Here is a 12,606-nt window from a genome sequence, read left to right as displayed (position 1 = left end):
CTACTTCGAGTATAACCAGGTGATGGTAGATGAAGAAGACAGATAAAAAATATTGTTCACTACAAAGTGGGGAACATTTACATATAGAAATATGCTTTTTGGGTTGATTAATGTTGGAGTCATATTCCACCAAGCTATGGATGAAGTGTTGAAAGGACTTATGAACAAGTGTATCATAATCTATATGGATGATCTTACTGTCTTGTCAAAAAATAGAGGTGATCATATAACAAACTTGAAACAAGTACTCAATTAGTGCAAGAAATTTAGAATCTCCCTTAAACCCAATAAGTGTTCATTTGGGGTCACCAAGAGGAAAACCCTTGGGCACATCATTTTTGGGTTGGTATTTCTACCAACCCAAAGAGAGTGGAAGAAATATTGAAATTATTACCACTCAATGACAAGCCAAAAAAGAGAGACAAGATTCAGTGGACCCTTGAAGTTAAAATATCTTTTGAAGACATTAAGATGTGTAAGAATTTGTCTTAGGGAAAAATCACCCAAGATCAAGGAACTCAAGCACAAACACAATAGTAGACTAGAAAGAGTATGATCAAAATAACAATATAGTATTCAATTCAATGTGAAAGTACACTATGAGTGCCTATAGAAGTCTTGCAACCAAGCACATGTCTACCGAAAGTGGATTATCTTCCATTAAGTATAGGAGTAAGTGTGATGATGAGAGGATAAGCCTACAAAGGTGTAGCACGCAAAATTATGTTGTAGACACCATATGCTTAATTAAGAGTGCTAATAACTATGTTGTCTACATGACAACTTAGTTAATTATGCAAACTCCATTGTTGTAGACATCATGTGCTAAATTAGAGTTGCTTACTCCAGTGTTGTCAACATGACAACTCATAAGAGTAATCAAACTCCTAAGTGTCTCATCTAAGAAATAATAAAATAACGCATTGACCTAAGTAAACTTAAGTAATGTTTAATAAGTAAATACTTATTTACATCAACAAGATGAATCACTCGGGTGTTGATGAGCCCTAACTACTAGTTACCATTCAATGTTTATTCTTTTATATTTGAGCACTCATGTACATGCATACTCACACAAAAGAAAGATAGTGAAGATGAGAGACCAATTTATTTCATGTGTTTTCCTTTGAAAAATGCTTAATTTAATTACCCCAACCTAGATAAGTAGTTGTTCTCTCTCATAAAGGCATTCAAAAGGTTTAAACACTATATCCTTCAAAGAAAGGTGTACACTCTTCTACCAAACCCCATGGTCGAATCACAGCTAAAGATAATGCAAGAAAAAGAGTACAAAAACAAGGAAATTACAGCTAAAGAGCTAACTAAAGATAATGCAAGAAAAAGAGTTAAAAACAAAAAAATTGGACATTGTAGACGTATCTATCAGGATCCATTCTTTAATATCTATTGTTTTTCTTGGAGTAATTTATTTAATGAACTTTGAAAATATATTGTTAAGCACTATTTTAACTTTAAATCTATACTTTCTATTTAATTTAAATCTTCAAGAATATATTATAATCACTATTTTTACTTTGTTCTTCACTATTTTAAATTTAAATCTCTACCTTGTTCTTGATACGTCTCTTGATGTTATAAATATCTGAATTTAATTTCCAAAGAAGCATATTGCGATTGGGTGTGGGAGTGCATACCAATGAGGTTGAAATTAGAGGATTCATGGAGAGGCAAGCTTACAAAAAATGGATTGCGCACGAGAAAAAGTGGATGAGTTATGTTTTGTGTGGTGATGAAATACCTGATGCCACATTTGGTCGCTTTAGCGATTCTAATCGTTTGCCATTTCCTTAGTAATAGCATAAACTTTTTTCATTCCATCGCGAGAAATGGATTTCGCTGGCAAAGATATCCATAAGTGATCGCTGCAAAAATTTAGTTTTTAATAAAAATTCAAAAGAAAAAGAGACATTTACATGGATTGTGGAATCTGATAGCTTTGAAAGAAATTGGTTGTTAATCAATCCACACATGCAATAAAATAATGGCATTGTTTATGACAGGAAAACTGATAGTGGATGTGTATACTCAATGAGAGTTATATTCAATATTACCACTCAAGTGGCATACTAAAGCGGTTTGTTCATGACAAAGTTTGTGAAAATGATAATCTTGTTAACAAATTGGAGAATTTTATGGGGAGTATGAAGATTAATGGTTCAGCTCGAATCCATTGTTAATGAAAATGCAATTAAAATCTATTGATCATACAAAATCTAATGTAGTTAAAATGTTTTATGTTAAAAAAAGTTACTTTTTGTTTAAATTTTAATAAAACTAAGTTGTGGCATGCCAATAGAATTTATTTAGATTGCATGAATTAGATTTTAGAAAGTCTGAGTTTGGTTTGGATCTAGGTGAGTCAAAGAAATAGTTCCACCGTAGATTCCTTACATGCCATCATAAGCTGTTACAAGCAGTGAACTCTACCTCCATTTCATTGTAGAATTCATAGACTTTGAGACGATCTTTAGGAAGTTGAATGTAATGAATTAGTATGCTGCATAACATAAAGTAACTGCAATTTGATTGTCTAAGACCTTGTAATAGAGGCAATATTTAATAGATGGAAATGAATAAAAGATTCATTGTTTGTGCGTAAATTATTGCAGGTAATAAAATTCAGTATTTGTTTCGTTCTGTTCTGTCCTGTTCTTCCCCTATAAAATAGATTCTACATGATTCCGACTGATGATAAAGTCAATGCCACATTGTTATTATATATTTTCGTTCGATCAAACCTCATGCTTGGGGTCATCTTGGCAAACAGTTCACGTGACTTCACATTTTATTAGATTGGTTATCTAAAACAACCTGCAATCAATTTCTTTTCCCATATATATGAACTCTTTGCAAATAATGGAATTCTTGCCGTCCGAAACAATTCTAGTTGTAAAATTTGTAAATTTGATGTTGCTATGGCCATTGAGCATTTTTTCAATTTGGATGGGTTTTCAAATAACTAACTTTTATTTAGGTTTATTAAAGTTTTCATTTCATTTGAAGATAGGAATTTAACAATTTGATTGGAGGGAACTTTAGACTGACACAAGATCAAATAGACTTCAGGACAAACTTGACATAATGAAGAATTAGAAATTTGTGCCCATAAACAACATAGCTCAAAACAGTGATACGATTATACGCGTTTTCAAATATTCTTAATAGGTATATCACTTGTGGTGAAATAGGTGGCTTCCATCACAGTATTATATGGTATTATGTACGGAGTCCACTGTAAACTGTGCATGTCCGCATGCGTGTTCAACGATTATGTCCGATAGGTCTATCGGCTCTTTGATTATTACATACACGGTGAAAATAAATAGGAAATTCGTAGTAGATAATAGCCGTGAACTTAATTGATTTGCCTTGATGAATGTACGGTGATGTCACTCCTAGCCACGTCAAATAACGTCACTCAGTAAGAGTGAAGTAATAGATGGAACTTATGGGACAGTAGGCACTAGTAAATAAATAACCAACAGAGATATAATGTAATTCCACAATGTCAAGCAAAGTCCTAAGGAGGCTGTGTTTTGCACCATTTAGCTTTAACTCCAATTCCTTCAGATATGGAGAATATGGTCGCTTTCTTTCAAGCTTTTCAAAGTGGTCACATAGAAATGGCCAAAGATCTCCTTGGACAGCTTGATCTGTCAAGCTTAATATCAGGACACCCAGGTTCATTATTTTCACACTCTTCTTTTACTTCTGACCTATTCCTCACTTGTTTCTCTTTCCATTAACGTCTCGTTTACTAAAATGCAGATTTTTCGGGAGAGCTAGCAGCAAAGCTACTCGACACGGGTCATTCTCCACTTAAACTCATTTTAATAAATTGAAAGGCTGAGCTTTATTTGATTGTCTTGCTTAACCAGGCGATTCATGCAGATTTGATCAACCGAATACAAAACAGGGATGCAAAAGGAGACACGGCTTTGCATTTAGCTGTAAGGGAAGATCTCATGGATTTGGTGAAAATATTGGTAGATTTGGATGCCAGTTTGTGTAACTGTGCAAATAATAAAGGAGAAACTCCACTAAAATTGGCTGTGAGTTTTGGCTTCGATGAAGCCGTAGAGTTATTAATCTGTCACACTTCATAGGCTCTGCACTGCATTGTGGAGCTTAACCAAGTCGAACTTGTTGAATATTTGACGGAGAAAGATAAACTTAAGCAGGAGAGAGATAGAGAACTTCCGAAACGTATCAATGAGGCAGTCCAGCAGCCCACACTAAATCCTCCCGATACGGATGCCCTGCAAGACCACCCAATTGTTGTGATTGGAGACACGCCTTTGCACATTGCAGCGAGGAACAAATTTGATCACATAAGAATATTGGGACGTTTATGCTCACTATTATTTCTATTACATAGATATATTTTCATTTTGAAATGTTCTCTTTTTCTTGTTTGGTGGTGTAGATGGTGAGTTTGTTGCTGAAAGTAGATGCGGTGAAGAAGCATGCTGTGAACGGTGAGGACAAGACAGCATCTGATATTGCAAGAGAAGTCACTGAGTACAAAGACTCTTTCAGGACTATAAGAAGGCTGCAAGATTCTAGAAGGGAGCCCAAGCGATTCATGTACTATTCATAGCAGGCGAGCCATCAAAAGTACAAGAGTGTAAGGATCCAAGGTGCACGGAATCACTTCCTACAATAATTTTTGAGAGGACAATTATGCAAATTCAACTAACTATTGCAGAGATCTCAAGAAATGCATAATAACATAATCAAAATAACAATGAACACATAACATAGTGATTACCGTGGGGAAACCCTTATGGGAGAAAAACCCCACCCTCCAAAACTCACACAATGTATTATCAAACCAAGATGATTACAATACACTTGTAATGCAAGTTCTTATAGGAGTGCATCACCATAACTCGAACTTGGAGAGACTCCTCCTAGCACGAATTTGGCAAATTGAACTCAATTACACAAACACCTCCCCAAGCCCTCCTTTTATAGTGATTTTACAATCTAAAAACCACTTGTGGTTTTACAAAGCCATGGGCAAAACTACCATGACATGCATTACCCATTTTTGACATTTACATTTCCAATATGGAAAAACAACTAGGTTAAAATAGTAATCCCGTCTACAATTTTGTCTCTTAGTTTAGGCCCTCATAAAAGTCATAAAACAAACAAACTATGCTCTAAAAATGGCCCTTTACTATGGATAGGGCACTTTTTGGTATTTTTATACTCTTTTCCAAGATATAAACAAGTGGAAAACTTCCACAAACAAATTTTTGAATTTTTCTGAAATTGATTACAAGCTTGAGACACATGTTCTCAACATTCTCCCACTTGTCAAACACCTTGCAAGAATCAAGGGATCCAAAAATATCATGGACTTAATTGCTAGGGGCTGAGAGGCCCATAGACTTTGAACACCATCTAAATTTCTCTGTTCTCATGGGCTTAGTTAATGCATCAGCAACATTCACTAAAGTCTTTACCTTTGCTAGCTTTACCTTGCCATCCTTGACCATATCTCTCACAAAATGATATTGTACATCAATGCGATTGGTCCTCGCATGAAAAGTCAAGTTCTTTGTTAGGCAGATTGTAGTCTGGCTATCACTATAAATTGTCATTGCACCTTGTTTGAACTCTATATCTGAACACAATCTCTTTAGCCAGATGGCTTCCTTGCAAGCATGAGTAGCTGCCATATACTCTACCACAGTAGTGGACAAAGGTACCACAGCCTATTGCTTGCTCATCCAATTGATTGCACCACCAAATAATGTAACACATATGCACTAGTGGATCTTCTTCTATCAACATCACCAGCCTAGATTGAATCCACATAGCCTAGAATATCCAAGGAATGCTCATTTCCCATTCCATGAAAATATATTGAGTACACTAAGGTACCATGCAAGTATTTCAAAACTCTTTTTACTACATCCCAATGTGCTCTTTCTAGATTAGAAATATAACTTAAAAGTACTCCCACTGCTTGGGCAATGTCTATTCTTGTACAGACCATAGCATACATCAAACTTCCAATAGCACTTTGATATGGTCCTTGACTCATCTATTCCATCTCCAATGGGGATGTGGGACACTGTGAGCTAGAAAGCTTTGTTCCCATGATAACTAGAACACTCAATGGGCTTGAATCCTGCATATTAAACTTTTTCAAAATAGTTCCAACATTCTTAGTCTAGCCTAGTGAAAGGTTTCTATTTTGTCTATCTCTTATAATCTTCATTCCTAGAATGTGCCTAGCTACACCAAGATCTTTCATTTCAAACTTTATTGAGAGTTCAGATTTTAACTCTATAATCAAACCCTTTCTTTCGCCAATAAACATGTATTTAACATACAAGGCAATAACCAGGAAACCATCACCATCAGATTTGAAATATTACAGTGATCAAATTTATATCGCACAAATCCCAAACTAAACACATATGTATCAAACTTCTGATACCACATTCTAGGACTCTGTTTTAAACCATACAAGGATTTCTTCAATTTATAGACCAAATGACTTTTACCTTTCACCACATAGTGCTCTGGCTGTGACATGTAAATTTCTTCCTCCAAATCTCCATGAAGGAAAGTAGTTTTCACATCCATTTTCTCGATCTCTAGATCATAAGCTGCTACAATAGAAAGAAAATTTTTAATGGATGTTGTTTGGGCTATTGGAGAAAAAATCTCACCATAATCTACTCTCTCAACCTAAGAGTAACCTTTTGCAAAAAAAATGTGCTTTATACTTCTCAATGCTTCCATCTAAACCCATCTTCCTTTTGAACACCCATTTACAAAATAGGCTTTCGTCCTTTAGGCAATGGTACAAGGTCTCATAATTGATTCCTCTTAAGAGCTGCCATTTCTTCATCCATGGTTATTTTACAAGACTCTGAATCATTCATGCCAAGAGCTTCTTGTACAGATCTCGGTTCATCAATATTAGCATTCAATGCAAATATGCATCTCCAATCATTAGGAGAATATCCATACCTTTTAGGTGGTTTCCTTTGTCTAGTAGATCCTCGAACAAGATCAGGTTCAGGTTCAGGTTCATGATTAGGTTCTCCCTCTTCCTTTGATGATTCAGAACTCATAGAGCTCTTTTCAACATCTCATCTTTCTAAGGGCCTCGATTCAACTTTCTCAAGTGTAGCAGGAAGTTGAATCATAGATTTCTTTTCTTCTATTTGTTCTGGCTGCACTATAATAGAAGAACGCTTAATTTCTTTAAAAATAACACTTCTAGAATAAAATACCATTTGTGCAACAGGATCCCAAAGCTTGTATCCTTTCACACCAAAACTATATCTGATGAAGATACATTTGACAACTTTTTTGTCCAATTTTGTCCGCTTCTCCTTTGACACATGAGCATATGCCTCACAACCAAACACTCTTAGATGTCTAAGTGAAGGCTTGTTGCCCGACCATGCTTCCATTGGTGTCTTATCATCAAGAGCTGATGTAGGAGACCTATTTATTAGGTAGCAAGTAGTGGCTATAGCTTCAGCTCAAGACTCTTGTTCTAGTCCAACAACACTCAACATACTCCAAGCCTTCTCCATCAGGGTCCTGTTCATTCTTTCTACAACTCCATTCTCCTAAGGAAAATATAGATTTGTCTTCTCTCCTTTAATACCACAATCTTTACAAAATGTGTCAAAATCATTGGAGCAAAATTCACCACCATTATTAGTTCTCGAACATTTTATTTTCTTTCCAGTTTGCAATTCAATCATTGCTTTAAATTCTTTGAAATGACTTAAAACTTCAGCTTTACTCCTAAGAAAATAAACCCATGTTCTTCTATTGAAATTATCAATGAAAGAAACATAATAAACTAATCTACTAATAGAAGGAACATCAACTAGACCAAATACATCCAAAGGGATTAGATCCAAAATACATGAAGAATTATGAGAACTTGAGTAAACCTAAATGCGATTTTGTTTACCGTAGATACAATGCTCACAAAAATCAAATTCAAGATTGCAGTCATTTAATTTATCAACAAGGTTCTTATTTTTCGAGGTATGTAGACCCTTCTCACCTATGGTGCCAAGTCTCTGGTACCATAACACAGTCTTCTGTGCAAACAACTTTGATTTGGTAGACAAAGCACCTTGTGTATCCAAAAACCATGACCATCTATTGAAAGAGAAATCTTCTCCTTCTCCAACTGAGTAGTCTTTTTCACAATCTTATCAAAAGTACTATTACACTAAACCGTACATGCATCAAGCTAGTACAATGTACCCAATCTACTTCCTTTTGCTATTACCATAGCACCTCTCACCATTTTTAAACTTGCTTCATAAAACTATACATGTACACCCACATCTATTAGCTTACTAATAGATAACAAATTCTTTGCTAGTCTAGGGATATGTAAGACACCAATAAATCTTCTAATTCTACCATCAAAAAATTTCACATGAATACTTCCACAACCAACAATATCAAGTACTAAATTATCACCCAAATACACCATACCACCATCAAAATTTTCATACATACTAAACTAGTTTCTATTAGAAGTCATGTGGAAACACGCACCTGAGTCTATTAACCATGCATTTGTACCTACATGAGTGGCCAAGGCTATGATGAAAGCATCTCCATCTTCTTTGTCGATCTCAAAATTAGAACCTTGCTTCTTCTTCTTTTTCTTCTCCTCTTTGCAGTCCTTTTCAAAAGTGTCTAGGTTTGCCACAATTCTAGTAGATTGTGTTGGACTTACCAAGAGATTTTGATCTCCCCTTATTTTTGGACTTAGAATGACCATGCTGCTTTTCATTCTTCCCTCTTTCTTTTGGTCTTCCTCAAACACTCAAAGCCTCAAGTTGGCATTCAGAGAGACCTTCCTTCTCATCTCCTCAGAAAGTAGAGAACCAACAATGTCCTCCATATTCAAGACAATTGAAGTGCTTCCTATAGCCATCACAAGACTATCCCATGAGTCTAACAATCAGCATAGAAAGATTTGACACCTTTCCTCTTCATCCATTGGCATCTTTACTAAGGTCAACTGAGTCACCAACATATTAAAGCTTTTCAAATGCTCTGAAATTCGTCCACCTTCTTCCATTCTTAAAGAATACAACTTCTTCCTCAAGAAAATCTTGTTCACAAGTGATTTTGCTTGATAGACCTCACTTAGCTTTTTCCAAAGCTTCTTTGTTGTAGGTTCTTCATGGACATTAATCAGAATCAAGTCTGCAAAGCACAATCTGATGAGACCATTAGCTTTTCTCTTAGTCACATCATATAGTGCAGCTAAAGTCAGATCTATGAGCCTACACTTTCTCTCATCAATCGCATCCTATAGATCCTGATCAGTCAATAGATCTTCCATCTTCAGCTTCTACATCTCAAAGTTTGTGCAAGAAAATTTTTTAATATAAATTCTCCCTAACATGCTCGCCATCTTTTCAATCCTGCAACACAAAAATGAAATACTCTGCACAAGCTCCCACTCAAACCTTGATTAGCTGAAAAACCTCGTGCCCAACGAATAGAACCAAAATTGGCCAAACTCTGATACCACTTGTAAGGAAGAAAAGGTGCATAGAATCACTTCCTACACTAATCTTTGAAATGATGATTATGCAAATTCAACTAACTATTGCATAGATATCAAGAAATGCATAATAAAATAATCAAAATAATAATGATCACATAACACAATGATTACCATGGGAAACCCTTTTGGGAGAAAATCCCTACCCTCCAAAACCAGCACAATGTATTATTAAATCAAGATGATTACAATACACTTGTAATGCAAGTTCTTATAGGAGGACATCACCACAACTCAACCTCGGAGAGACTTCCACTAGCACCAGTCTTGCAAACTGAACTCAATTACACAAACATCTACCCAAGCCCTCCTTCTATAGTGATTTTACAACCTAGAAACCACTTGTGGTTTTACAAAACCATGGGCAAAACTACCATGACACATGTTATCCATTTTTGACATTTACATTTCCAATATAGAAAAACAACAAGGTTAAAATAATAATCCCGTCCATAATTTTCTCTCTTAGTTTAGACCCCCATAAAAGTCATAAAACAAGTTAAATATGCTCTAAAAATAGCCCTCCTATATTCGACTATGGATAGGGCACCTTTTGATATTTTATACACTCTTTATCAAGATATAAACAAGTGGAAAACTTCCACAAACAAATTCTAGAATTTTTCAAAAAAAGATTGCAAGGTTGAGACACATGTTCTCGACAAAGAGAGCATTGGAAGCAATAAACAAGGCCTATGAAAAGAGATGTGAAGCAGAACTAGTTGTGGCAATGTTGTTGGTCAGCATGACATGTGTCGCTCTCTTCACCATTCTAGGTAGTTTTGTTTCGGAGAGTCCTAAGAAAGGAAGCCCGAGTCATCTATACGATGATCAAGGGAGCCCCCTTCTTATATCTCTTGTTCCATTCAAGCTTTTCATTATTTTTGACTGCATAGCCTTCTTTTTATCCCTCTTCATTTGCATAATGTGGGAGATGATCTTAGAGCTTACCATAAAGAAAAAGATGGGATTCATGAGTGCCATCAGTTTACTGGTTTGCATTAGCTTCGACTTCAGTGCTAGTGGGTTTATATGTGTTGTCTACGTGATGCTGGAGCGTAAGGTTAAGACCTTCTCTTGGGTGGTCATGGGAAGTCTCATATTCATTACTTTGAGTGGTGTTCTCGCATTTCTCCATCAATTTGTACACTTTGTAGTGAGGTAGGCCAGAGCCCATCACCTGTGTGCAGTTCCTAGTGAATTTGATGAAATTGTTGAAAAGGTATGGTATAGAGCAGAACTTTGTGGGCTTCTCAAGCTTTGGCATTCAGTTGATGATTTTTTGCAAAATATTTTTAGTGGACACTGCAAGCTATTCAATGCAAATAAAGGCAATGATAGCTCGAGAAACTCCCACTCATTGACCTCGTGCTGCTTCAACCGTGTTTAGCTATCGCCTTATGACCAACCTTCACTGCTCAGTTCCTAAATGTACTATTGCTATCCCCTTCTAATTGGACCTATAGAAATCTTGGCAATGGTATATTGTGATACGCAGATTACAATATTGTGGATTTATAACAGATGATGTGATTTTAAGTGGGATACTATTGTTGGGTTGTATATCTTAGGGAGTTAGTTTATTGTGGATAGTAATATTGTTGAGAAAATGTGTCTCAACCTTGCAATCTTTTCTTGGAAAATTCCAAAATTAGTTTGTGGGAGTTTTCCACTTGTTTATGCATTGGAAAGTGGTTAGTGAGTTGTTAAATGAGTCTTGTCCTTAGTAGAATATAGGTAGGCTATTTTTAGAGCCTTGATGACTCATTTTGTGACTTTTATGGAGGTCTAGACTAAGAGACAAAATTGTGGACGGGATTACTATTTTTAACCTGGTTGTTGTCAAAAATGGGTAACATGTGGCATGGTAGTTTTGCTCATGGTTTTGTAAAACCATAAGTGGTTTCCAGGTTGTAAAATCACTATAAAAGGAGGGCTTGGGGAGGTGTTTGTGTAATTGAGTTTAGTTTGCAAGACTGGTGCTAGAAGGAGTCTCTCCAAGTTCGAGTTGTGGTGATGTACTCCTGTAAGAACTTGCATTGGAAGTGTATTGTAATCATCTTGGTTTGATAATACATTGTGCGAGTTTTGGAGGGGGGGGGGGGGGGTTTCTCCCAGAAGGGTTTCCCCACGGTAATCACTGTGTTGTGTATTCTTTGTTATTTTGATTATGTTATTATGCATTCTTGAGATCTTTGCAATAGTTACTTTGATTTGCATAATCGTCCTCTCAAAGATTAGCGTAGGAATCCATTCCGTGCACCTTTGCTTCCTTACAAGTGGTATCACAGATTGGCCAGTTTTGGTTCTATTTGTTGGGTACAGGGTTTTTTGAGCTAATCAAGGTTTGAGTGGGAGCTTGTGTAGAGCATTTCATTTCTATGTTGTAGGATTGAAAAGATAGCAAACATCTCAGGGAGAATTGATGTTGAAAAGTTTTCTGGCACAAACTTTGAGATGTGGAAGCTGAAGATGGAAGATCTGTTGATTGATCAGGATCTATGGGATGCAATTGATGAGAACAAGCCAAGGCCCACAAATCCGACATTAGCTGCACAATATGATGTGAATGATAGAAAAGCTAAAGGTCTCATCAGATTGTGTCTTGCAGACTTGATTCTGATTAATGTCCATGAAGAACCTACCGCGAAGAAGCTTTGGAAAAAGCTTAGTGAGATCTATCAAGCGAAATCACTTGTGAATAAGATTTTCTTGAGGAAGAAGTTGTATTCCTTGAGAATGGAAGAAGGTAAACAAATTTTTGAGCATTTGGAAAGGTTTAATATGTTGGTGACTCAGTTGACCTTAGTAGGGGTGCCAATGGATGAAGAAGAAAGGTGTCAAATTTTGTTATGTTCATTGCCAGACTCATGGGATAGTCTTGTGATGGCTATAGGAAGCACTTCAGTTGTCTTGAAGATGGAGGATGTTGTTGGTTCTCTACTTTCTGAGGAGATGAGAAGGAAGGTCTCTCTGAATGCCAAAGAGGCTTTGAGAGT

At 36.1% G+C, this 12,606-nt stretch overlaps 1 pseudogene; it reads left to right on the top strand.

Annotated features, from left to right (window-relative positions):
• Positions 1–3,593: 3,593 nt before the first annotated feature.
• Positions 3,594–10,997, top strand: LOC149577353 (uncharacterized; annotated as a pseudogene).
• The last annotated feature ends 1,609 nt before the right edge of the window (positions 10,998–12,606 follow it).

This window comes from Cupressus sempervirens, chromosome 1 (genome assembly GCF_028749045.1).
Source record: "Cupressus sempervirens isolate cs-2001-9-10 chromosome 1, ASM2874904v1, whole genome shotgun sequence".
NCBI classification, from domain to species: Eukaryota; Viridiplantae; Streptophyta; class Pinopsida; order Cupressales; family Cupressaceae; genus Cupressus; species Cupressus sempervirens.
Note: the sequence above shows the minus strand (reverse complement) of the source record. Positions and strands in the feature narration are given on the sequence as shown.